At 38.9% G+C, this 12,222-nt stretch overlaps 1 protein-coding gene across 1 annotated transcript in view; it reads right to left on the bottom strand.

Moving 5' to 3' along the window:
• btv (dynein cytoplasmic heavy chain beethoven) overlaps positions 1–12,222 on the bottom strand; it is a 696,240-nt gene that overhangs the window by 223,346 nt on the left and 460,672 nt on the right. The window lies entirely within an intron of this gene.

Genomic DNA, 12,222 nt, shown 5'->3' with positions numbered 1-12,222 from the left:
AGCTTTCAGATGGAGACACCCTTCTTCAGTTGTAAACGTTATTACAAAAAGTACAGAATGTTGTGTGCTCAAATATGGTGGTTATGCAAGGTGAAAACCACATGATACAGGTGCAGGCAACAATTAGTTGTTGGAAGTAGAGGATTGCGGTTGTAGCTGCATTGATTGGCTATGCTGCATGCACCAACCTTACAACAAGACTCCCTCCAGTCACTAACTGGCAGAGTATAGGTAGCAAGATTATACACTAGCTGATCTGGAAGCCTCCTAGAGAGTTGTTGTTATTTGGTTTTTAGGAGCATTAGCAACTAAGGCCATATTGCTCCGGGGATATGCGGTCGTCATTCCCTGACCGTTCTGAATCCTCCGTATTTGGTGGTCACGGGCTTGAGCCCTGGTCTAATCAAGAAGCATGTGCTACGCACTGCTGCTCCAACCCACCCGGCTACGGAGGCGCCGTTCCTAGAGAGTTACCAATAGGTTCGGTCCGGTGTACTAACTAGCGGCCGGTCTGCGAACACTGTTTTAGAGCTGTACCCTCGAAATGTAAGGAATATTGGATCTCGCCATCATAACCTCAAAAGTCATCAATCATACTGCATGATGGAAGGGTTGACCGGAACTTAGATCTAAAGACTAAAGATGGGTTCCATCACTTCAAGCCTCCAATAAGCAAAGTGGTGGTATTGCACCAGTTGATGAGAGTCATCTACCACTTAGTACTGCCTGGTAACATAGGGGGGGGACATTCCTCCATGTGGTGTGGGCGCCACACCTCGGCCCCTTCTTACGTTGGTTGATGCCTGGGTGGTCACCAACCATGTACTTGTGCATGGAGGTTATACCCAATATTACTAACAGTCCCACCATCGTGAAGGTACAAGCAGAGGATTTGGCTGTCACAGACCATCCAGACTTCACCGAAATTGGTTCCACTTTTGTGTTATAAGCCTAATGACTTTGATGAGCACAATGAATAATTGCACAGAGAAATAGAGTGGGCCAGTAAATCAGAATGTCTTGTAATGGGGGCTTTTAACTTTCAAGATATTGACTGGAACTTGTGAATTGGTGACTCGCATGCTAGCAAGACTTTCGTGGATATATTGGAGGATTGTTTTCTACAGCAACATGTCGAAGGGGCAACCAACGGGGGTAATACTCTTGAAAGATGTAACTACCATCAAGAGTAAAGGGAAGGGTTTTTGTAACGGTGACTAGTGGTCTTAGGCAGTTTTTGAATTCTATACAGTGGGTTCAACTGATGATGTTAAAAACAGTGAATTCTAAATCGGAGGCCTTCAGGGAATTAATCTCGGAAGCTACTAGGCTTTCATATCAACTAAGAAATACTGTTCAAGATTTAGGCCTAAATGGATGTCAGGTGAACTAATGAGGCTCGTGACAGAGAAGAAAAATGAGTGAGATGATTATAACTTAGCAGGTGACACAGAAGCCTGTGGCAGATATAAGCTAGTCTGTAATCAAGTCACAAAGGAGGTTAGGCAAGCGAAGGCTGATTATGAGAAATCCTTGGCAAAGGATGCGAAGAAAAACAACAAAGACTTCTTTACTTATGTAAACTCTAGAAGGAAGGGGATGTATCAGATTGGTCCACTTGATGTTAGTGGTTCAACTGCTGATGATCCTGCTCAGATAGCTGACAAACTGAATGAGTATTTTGCATCTACATTCACACATGAGCAATCCTGTAAGGGAGGACAGAAGTTTACTAAACTCTAACAGGGAACTAAATGATTTTGTAATACCGGAGAGCAAAGTGGAGGAGAAATTGTTGAAGTTAAACATAAAAAAGGCATGAAATCCATCCTGTTATATTGAAAGAAGTAGCAAAGGAAGTGAGCAAACTCTTAGCCATAATTATAAGAGCATCCTTAGATTCAGGGGAGGTCCACATTTACTGGAGATGCACAAATGTATCCCCAATTCATAAAGGGTGATGCAATTAATTATAATGCTACTGCTAAAATAGCATACTATCAACTAATGCTAATGCTAGTTATATATTTAATATGAAACCTGAGATCATAGGCCTGTTTTCATTCTTTTTTAGGTCAAAGCATTTAAAATAGTACAGAAAGGACAAGGTCAAGGTGTTTGTTTTTATTTTGGTCTCCATGGTTTCTCCTATATGCTGTAGTGGTATCTGAAAAGGCAAAAGGTCAAGGCTGGCAAGTATGTATGTAAGTACATGTGTTGTTATGTTGAGTGCCAGCACCTGCCGACTTTGCAGCCAGGGGGCAGGGAACACCTGGTTCCCTACCCAAGATTCTCAACCTTGGCCACAATGAGGCATGCCAGGGACTGCTTTTTTAACTGAAACTCATACTGGGGCTATCAGACAAGCCTGGGAGCCCCACGGTGTTTAGGGAAAGGAACTGTAGATAAGAATGAGAAGTATGGGAATTGGATGGGAAGGGAAAGTTGGATAGAAGGCAAGGGAAAGAAGAAATAGACATCCCCTGAAATAGAAAGGAAGCGAAAGTAAAACATACAAAAGTATTCAGGTATTTTATAAAAAGGAATTGGATAAGAGAATGAGAAGTGTGGGAGCAGAGGGGGGGGGGGGAATAGAGATAGAAAGTAGCTAAAAAAGAAAAAGACATCCACCTAGAAGAATAAGTAACATACAGTAAGAGAGTATAACAGATTTAAGAAAGATTAGTGAACAGATACTTAATCTAAACATAAGACCAAATATCAGTAAACCATAAACAATAATAACAATATGCACATTGGTTCTAGCTTTAGACCATCCCACAACAAAAGTGGGGTGACATTACTATCCAATTCTATTTCCTGAATTCTAACATTAGGAAAACAGGAAACAAAGAAAATCATGTCTAGACAAAAGCTAAGTCAAATCTTAAGCACATTACAATCAAATACTTGCAATTTTCCTTGGTGATTTTAATGTTCACAACTCCAGCTGGCTTCCGCTTTCTAGTCACACCGACCCAGCAGGTCGAGATGCTGAGGCTTTTGCAATTACTAATGACCTAGCACAGATTGTTCATTTACCTACAAGAATACCGGACAATCCTAATCATACAGCCAATATGCTTGATCTTTTTCTCACAAACAACCCTTCTAAGTACACGGTCGAAGTGCGAGGTCGTTTAGGCACTTCAGATCACAACTTGGTGATTGTCTCTTCTCCAACGGAACCTTTATCTCATGGCTATTCCCAACCTCATGATGTTTGGCATTACAAGAATGCAAAATGGGATGACCTGCGAGACTTCTTTTCTTCTTTTCCGTGGTCGGATTACTGTTTCAAAACTTCTGATGTCAATGTTTGCTCAGATCATGTCAGTGAAATTATTCTTGCAGGAATGGAATCCTTTATCCCACACTCCACTTTAAAATCTCGTCCTTTATCTAAACCTTGGTTTTCCAATAAATGTGCTAAGGCTGTTCAAGTGAAGAATGTTGCATATCGTAATTGGCTTGCTTCTAATTCTTCAGTTTCATTTTCTACCTACACCAAAGCTCACAACAATTGTAAAGCAGTTATTAATCAGTCCAAACTAGAGTTTAAACAGGCTAAGAGTAGAAAACTTGCTTCTTGCCCTAATGGTAGCCGAGCATTCTGGTCTCTTACCAAAGCTATTGGCCGCAACATTTGCCCATCTCTGCTCCCACCTCTGTCCAAACCAGATGGTTCTGTTGTCACTTCAGCCAAGGATAAAGCTGACCTGCTAGCATCCCATTTTTCTTCCAGCTTATGTATTAATGATCTTGGTAAAACACCTCCCACCATTCCCAACATGCTCCATTCAATGCCTCCTGTGGTCTTCCGTCAAAAGGATATCAGAAGGATTTTGATGAATCTTGATGCTAAGAAAGCTCCAGGTCCTGATGGTATTTCTCCACTTGTTTTCAAAACCTGTGCTCCTGAACTTACTCCTATTCTTTGCCGCCTTTTTCACTTTCCTATTTCAAAGGTGTTTTTCCTTCTGCTTGGAAATTTGCTCATATCCAGCCAGTTCCTAAAATGGGTGACAAATCCCTCCCATCCAATTATCATCCCATTGCAATTACTTCTACTCTTTCTAAAGTAATGGAGAAATCAATTAACCGCCAACTCTTAAACTACCTAGAAACCTTCCGTCTGATCAACAATCACCAATATGGATTCCGTCAGTGTCGATCCACTGGTGATATTCTGGCTTATGTTACCCATTTATGACTAATTCAATGGAAAGGTTCGGTGAAACACAAGTAGTTGCTCTTGACATCTCAAAGGCTTTTGATCGTGTTTGGCATAAAGGTCTTCTAAACAAGTTTCCATCTTATGGTTTGCCAACTGTTTTTAGTAATTGGTATCCAGTTTTCTCTCTGATTGCTCACTGAGGGTGGTGGTAGATGGCTCTCTGTCTTCTAACTTCTCCACCAATGCCGGTGTCCCCCAAGGTTCAGTTCTTTCCCCCACTCTTTTCCTCTTGTATATTAATGACCTTCTTCCATTGACTGGAAATCCTATCCATAGTTTTGCCGATGATAGCACATTACATTCCACTTTCCATTTTGAGAAACCTTGTCCTGCTCAATCAGCTTCAGTTCTCGAAAATCTGCTACTAATTCCTTAAATGCCGATCTTCAGGTAATGTTCCAGTGGGGAAAAGGCAACTTAGTTGATTTCAACCCTTCTAAAACTCAGTCTTGTCTTATATCTCGCAAAAAGGATTTTTCTGCTCCTATGCTTATCTTTAGTGACACTCTGATTTCTAGGCAAAATGATATATCTCTTTTGGGGTATATCATTACCCTGACTTCTAATCCCTCTTGGCACAAGCACATTACAAATATTGCTTCCTCTGCATCTAAAAAACTTGGTTTTCTCTTTCGCTCTCGGCATTACTTTTCTTCCAAACAGCTGCTCACTCTGTATAAATCTCAAATCCTCCCTGCCATGGAATATTGTTCTAACATCTGGGGTGGTGCCCCCAAAACCTCTCTCAGGCTCCTTGATTCCATTCAGAAGAGGGCAGTTAGGTTAATTAATGATTCATCTCTAACAGAGTCTCTCCACTCGCTTTCTCATAGACGTACTGTTTCTGCTGCATGCCTCTTCTACAGATACTTCTATGGGCACTGTTCTTCTGAATTGGCTTCTATAATTCCCGCTCTCTCTTTCAAAACAGTCCGAACATGTGCCGCCACCAGCCAACATCCATTTACTGTCCAACTTCAAACCCACAGAACCAACTTTTCGTCTTCCTCATTTATTCATTCAACTGCCGTTTTGTGGAACAACCTTCCTTCATACGTATCTCCTGAAAATTACAATGTACAGAAGTTCAAGTCCAAAGTCAACAAACATCTTCTTTCGTCTTCTCAACCTCCAACCCAAGCACGGTACTAAGTACTATAGGTTCTAATACCTCTCGTGGTTTGGGGTTCACTAAAAAAAAAAAAAAAAAATAGAATTGGCAATTCCCACCCACAAGTACAACAAGAAACAATAAAAACAAAATTAAAATACATTTCCATAATCAAAATCATTCCAGCTCCTCCCAACTCAGGAGAAGAAACAAGGCCAATTTAAAGTCTCTCCACTAAAAGCAAGTGAGCATAGAATAATTCCCAAAAGGACATCTCCATTTACATAACACATTAGCCAAAACAATTGGTAAGGGACAGAAAATCAGTTATTCACAATTATTTAACTATTCATAAATAGTTAGTTAGCATAGAAAGGACACACAGAATAGGAAGAGAGGAGGGGTTATACTGTTAGTGAGGAAACGCATTATATCTAGGGAAGTGCACCCATTTGACATGGGTGGACAGTGCAATTTTGAGTCAGTTTGGTGTGACATTAGCACAGGGAAAGCGAAATTGAGAATATCTACGTGTCATAGGCCAAACTTGTATAATAGAGAATTATACAAGGAGCAGGGGAATGATGCCAGCAGTGGGGAAGATGGATTGCAAAGTAGCAACACATACGACATACCCAATATTCTTCCTGATGAGGTAGAACATGCATTGAAGAAAATGAAGAATTAGAAAGCCCCAGGGGAAGATGAAGTTACTGTAGAGTTGTTAAAATTGGGAGGAAGAGACATAACACAAAAACTGGCAAGGCTCTTCACAAAGTGCATTAGAAAAGGTGTGACACCTAAGCAGTGGAATAATGCAATCATAGTTTTGCTGCATAAGAAAGGAGATAAATCAGAAATTGGAAATTATAGACCAATTAGCTTGCTATCCCACATCTACAAGTTGTTCACAAGGGTCATTACTAACAGATTAGACAGAATACTTGATGAGAATCAACCGAAAGAGCAAGCTGGCTTTAGGACAGGATTCTCAACTATGGATCACCTTCACGTAATATCACAGCTAATGGAGAAAGCAAATGAATATAAAACACCATTATGCCTGGCATTTGTGGATTATGAAAAGGCATTTGACTCCATACAGCATAAGGCAATGTTTCGGGCACTGGAAAGACAAGGCATTGATACCCCATATATTATGATTTTGAAGAAAATATATGAGAGTGCTACCTCCTTTATTAGACTAGACAAAGACAGTAGGAAATTTAAAATTGAGAAAGGAGTTCGACAAGGAGACACAATATCTCCGAAGCTGTTTACTGCTGCCCTTGAGGAAGCTTTCAGAAGATTAGACTGGTCGCAGAAAGGAGTCAATGTGAACGGAGAGTACCTAAACCATTTACGATTTGCAGATGACATTGTGGTCATTAGCCACGATCCCAACGAATTAGAGGAAAATCTTAATCAGTTATGCACAGCTAGTAAGGATTTTGGACTAAAGATCAATATGGCTAAAACAAAAGTAATGATGAACAAGTATGCCACAGAAAGGGAAATAAAGATTGAAGGAGCAGTAATTGAAAAGGTGGAGTCATATACTTATCTGGGACAAGTCATTAGCTGTAAAAATGATAAATGGCTGGAAGTCAAGAGAAGAATAAATTTTGGATGGATAGCATTCAGGAAATATAGTCACATACTGAAGAGCAATATCCCAATTTGTCTGAAACGTAAAATAATGAACCAATGTATACTCCCCACCATGACTTATGGAAGTGAAACTTGGGCACTCACCAAAAGAATGGAAGAGAAGCTGAGAACTACACAGCGAAGAATGGAACGAATCATATTGGGAATCAGACTGTTAGATAAGAAGAGAAACACATGGATTAGGCAACAAACTCAAGTAAAGGACATTCTTATCAAAACTAAAGAACTAAAATGGTCCTGGGCAGGACACATAGCTCGAAGACATGATGACAGATGGACTAAGAAAATAACAGAATGGTATCCAAGAGAAGCTAGAAGAAAACCTGGAAGACAAAGGCAGAGATGGATAGATGAAATTCATGAGTTTGTGGGTAGTAAATGGATGGCCAGTGCTCAAAAGAGAAGGAACTGGAAAGTTGCTGGAGAGGCCTTCATCCTGCAGTGGATTGAAAATGGCTGATGATGATGATAGGCCAAACAACTCTAATGAGTACAATGAACAACTGAATGGAGAAATAGAGTGGGCCAGTAAATCAGAATGTCATATAATGGGGAATTTTAACTTTCTAGATATTGACTGGAACTGGGGGTTTGTCACTCGCACACTAACAAGACTTTTGTAAATTTATTGGACAACTGTTTTCTAAAGCAGCATGTTGGAGAGGTAACAAAAGAAAGTAATACTCTTGATGTCATTATTACCAGTGATTATCCCAAATTTTGAATAGCATATAGCTTAATGAGCAGTACTCACCTTAGATAAATCTGCTATGTTACATGAAGTTAGGGTGGCAGTATGATTTGAAGCTTAAAGTAGTTTAAAAAAGTTTAAAATAAGTTAAAATTGAGATGTTTGTATAAACACGGAATTAAAATATGCTCAAGGAAGTAGAAGTGCACAACTTCGTCCCTGGTTGTCATTGAAGAATTAAATTTAAAACTTTAAAAATGATATGAGACCGGTGAAGCCAATAGTCATGAACGACCGACTTTCGTATTAATGTCTTCATTTGGCAATACTAAAAAGAAAAGAGACTGCATGTTTTTAAAGGACTTCTATGTTCTCATGATGCAATTTGTAACATGTGGGAATCTTATGTGCGTAAGATTCCAGACCGGGGAGAGGTTGGCAGGTAGTTTCGTGTTTACGACGTTAAGTTTGGTATTACGGCGGCACCATTCTATAATAAGCGCCTCATATTGAAAGATTTTGTAGCTGGATCTTAATTTGATAATTGCAATGGCTGAATCGACTAGGGGGTTATGGTTATGAGAATGTATGTGTTGTGTGAGTTCGGTGCTGGTTTGACCAGTCCTGAAGCTGTTATAATGGTAATAAGCCCGTGTGCTGAAAATTTTTGTGGAACCGTATTGTGTGGTGGTAATCCCAATATAGTATGCGTTACAACCTTGTTGACACTTTATTAAATATACAATGTTGTTCATGTCATTTTTTGAGTATTTGTGTGTTTATTTATATGTATTAAACAGGGTGCCTAACTTACCGTGTGAAGAAAATATAACTGTGATGTCTATGTCTGCGAACACTTGGTAGAACTCTCTAGCAAGACTGCTGTGATAAGGAAGAATGATGTGCATGTTCTGTTTGGTGTTGTGTTTATATAAGCTATTGGAACTATTCTTTGCAACGGAAATTGTGTGTTGGATTAATTGAAGTGGATATTTCCTGGCTGTGAATTTTTTTGTGAGATATTGTAATTTGGTAATTAAATCTTCTTGTGAAGAACTGAACTTTATAGCATTATGGATTTGATTATAAAGAATGGCCTTTTTTGTACTAAGTGGGTGGTGTGATTCGAAATGTAGATATTTCCCTGTGTGTGTATTTTTCCTGTAAATCCTGGTTCTTAATTTGGTGCCTATTTTGTATATTGTGATGTTAAGTAAGTTGATTTTATTGTCGATTTCTGTTTCGAGTGTGTATTTTAATCTGTCATGTATTGTGTTAAATTTAATAAAGAGATTATCAATGGTAGTTCTGTTTCCTATTAAAAGTATGTCATCTGCAGAGTGCATATAAAGTTTAATCCTGGAAGGGTAAGGTTGTAGTACTTGGTTTTCAATAGTGGGTAAGTAGATTTCTGATAGGGGGCTGAAATTCCTAGTCCCATGGGAAGGCCAAATATTTGTTCAAATATTTTGTTTTGAAAGCAGGAGTGTCTGGCTTCAAGTAAAAATGAGTTGAGTTCTAAGATATTATTAATGGTAAGAGAGGTCCGATTAACTAAAGTGTTGTCAATCATTAGGAGTTCACGTAAAGCTTGTAGTGTGAAAGGTAAATGTACGTTAGTAAATAGAGAAACGACATCAAAGGAGGCTAAGATGTCTCCACTAGAAATTATAACAGAATTTATTTGTTCGAAGGCTTGGTTGGTGTTGCTGACTTTATATTTTGAAAATCTCATGAGGGGTGATACGATTTTAACCAAAAAGGTAGATAGGTTAGCAAAAGCAGACATGCTAAAAGAAACTATTGGTCTTAGGGGGTGGCCAGGTTTGTGTAGTTTAGTAATGCTGCACACATGTGGAAGGATATTATTGCATATACCGATTTGTTGTAGCATGTGTAAGTTAATTTTTTTATTGGATCTTAATCTCCTCAAGATAACATCAAGTTTATTTTTTAATTTAGAGATGTTGTACGTGTTATTGATTTTATAGATATCTTGGTCGGAGAGGATTTGTTTCATTTTGTTGATATAAGCACTTTTATCTAAGATTACGATAGTGTCTCTATTGTCAGCTTTTTGTACGATAATATTAGGGTTTTTTCGGAGTTTGTGTATGTTTAATAATTGTTGTTTAGTCATGTTGGGTTGGGGTGTGAGTTTCGAATTAATAATAGCGTTGGTTTCGTGCATGATTCGCCATTTGTCGGGGTGATTTCCCAGTTTGGTTTGTAATTCTGTAATGCAGTCTTTTATGGGATAATGGTGATCCCTTATGGCAAAGTTAAACCCATATTCTAATCCTGATAATTCAGCGGTAGTAAATGTTTGTGATGAAATATTAGTGGTGGAACTTTGTAGGGGGGTTTGTGTGAGTGTGTTCCATTTTTTTAAATGCCTCCGTTCGACGACACTGAGTGCTGCGTTAATGCGTGTGTCATTATAGATGGTGACCTCTACCCATGTTTGGGGTGATAACTCTTTTTTGTAACATAGTAGATTTATCTAAGGTGAGTACCGCTCATTAAGCTTTATGCTATTCAAAATTTGAGTCAATTTCTAACGGTACATTAAGACATTCTATAAATTATCCAAATACCAGTGATTATTTGTGCATTAAGAATCTGCAGATAAAAGAATTGCTAGGTGACAGTGATCACAGTGTACTGAAGTGGGAATTACTTCAAAATGTAACTACCATCAGGGGTAAAAGTAAGGGTTTTGGTTTCCTAAATGTGACATGGTGGTCTCAGACAGTTTTTAAATTCAGTACAGTGGGACCAACTGATGATGTTACCAACAGCAAATTCCAAATGGGAAGCCTTCAAAGAATTAATCTTGGAAGCTATTAGGCATTTAATACATTTCCAATAAATCCACAAATGCTGTTCATGGTTTAGGCCTAAATGGATGTCAGCTGAACTAATGAGGCTCACGGCAGGGAAGAAAAATGAATGTGATGCATATAAATTATCAGGCAAAACAAGCCTATGGTAGATATAAGCTACTCTGTAATCAAGTCACAAAGGAGGTTAGGCAAGCAAAGGCAGATTGTAAAAAATCTTTGGCAAAGAATGCAAAGAAAAACAGCAAAGATTTCTTTACTTATAAACTCTAAAAGAAAGGGGATTAATCAGATTGGTCCACTTGATATTGATGGTTCAACTGTTATTGATCCTGCTCAAGTGGCTGACAAACTGAATGAGTATTTTGCATCTACATTCACATGAGGAATTCTGTGGAGAAGTGGAGGCCAGAAGTTTATCAAACTCTAACAAAGTTAAATGGTTTTGTAATAATTGAGAACAAAGTGGAGGAGAAATTGTTGAAGTTAGACATATGAAAGGCACCTGGGTTGGATGGGATCTATCCAGTTACATATGCAGCAAAGGAAGTAACCAAACCCTTAGCCATAATTATAAGAGCATCCTTGGATTCTCTCATTACTATGACAGTGTCCCTAGATTCTGGGGAGGTCCCCATGGACTGGAGATGTGCAAAAGTATCCCCAATTCACAAAGGGGGTTCAAAGGGTGACACAAGTAATTACAGACCTGTTAGTTTAACTCTTGTGTTCTGGGGAAAATAATGGAGTCACTGGTTAAAGAAGTATTGCAGGATCACTAGACAAGGCTGCAGTTATAGTTCAGACACAGCATGGGTTTGTTAAGGGAAGTCTTCTCTGAGCAATTTGATTGGATACTACAATGTGGTCAATAAGGAACTGGATGCAAAAAATAATTTTGATATCATATACCTGGATTTCAGAAAAGCTTTTGATATTCTTGCACATAAAAGATTGCTGTATGAATTGGCACAGTATGGCATTAAGGGCAGGTTGCTGCTATGGATAAAGGGATGGCTGAGTGGAAGAAGATAGAGAGTGGTAATCAATGGATACTACTCTTCGTGGACTAATGTTATTAGTGGATTCCCCCAGGGTTCGGTGTTGGGCCCATTGTTGTTTTCTATATTTATTAATGATATTGATGAAGGTATATCAGGCTTAATATCCAAGTTTGCAGGTGATACAAAGGTTGGTAATGGCGGTATGCTGCTGCAACAGGATCTAGAAAAGTTGGTGAGATGGGCGGAGAGGTGGCAACTGAAGTTTAACATTGACAAATGCGAAGTATTGCATATAGGAGGCAGTAATTCCCGAGTAATATACCAACTGTGTGATACTACACTCAGGATAGTGGAGAATGATAAAGACCTGGGGATAACTGTGCAGTCAGATATGAAGTTTTCTGAGCAGTGCAGACAAGCTGCCAGAGCAGCTCATGAGGTCTTACCAATGAAATACACCCCTTTGTGTTGGCTCAATTTAACACACAGAATTCTGCAGAAAATATCCACTTAAAGTAGCTAAAAGAAGAGAATGTTTTATATAGATGAGATATACTTGAACAGAAGGGGGTACAAGAATATTTGCTGATTACTATCAAGGGCTCCTTTCTTTTTGGCAGATGATACACACTCACATATAGGGACATAAATTTAATATGAAAACT

The sequence above is a fragment of the Mastigoproctus giganteus genome, chromosome 10 (assembly GCF_048544385.1).
Source record: "Mastigoproctus giganteus isolate SK-2022 chromosome 10, ASM4854438v1, whole genome shotgun sequence".
Lineage (NCBI taxonomy): Eukaryota > Metazoa > Arthropoda > Arachnida > Uropygi > Thelyphonidae > Mastigoproctus > Mastigoproctus giganteus.
Note: the sequence above shows the minus strand (reverse complement) of the source record. Positions and strands in the feature narration are given on the sequence as shown.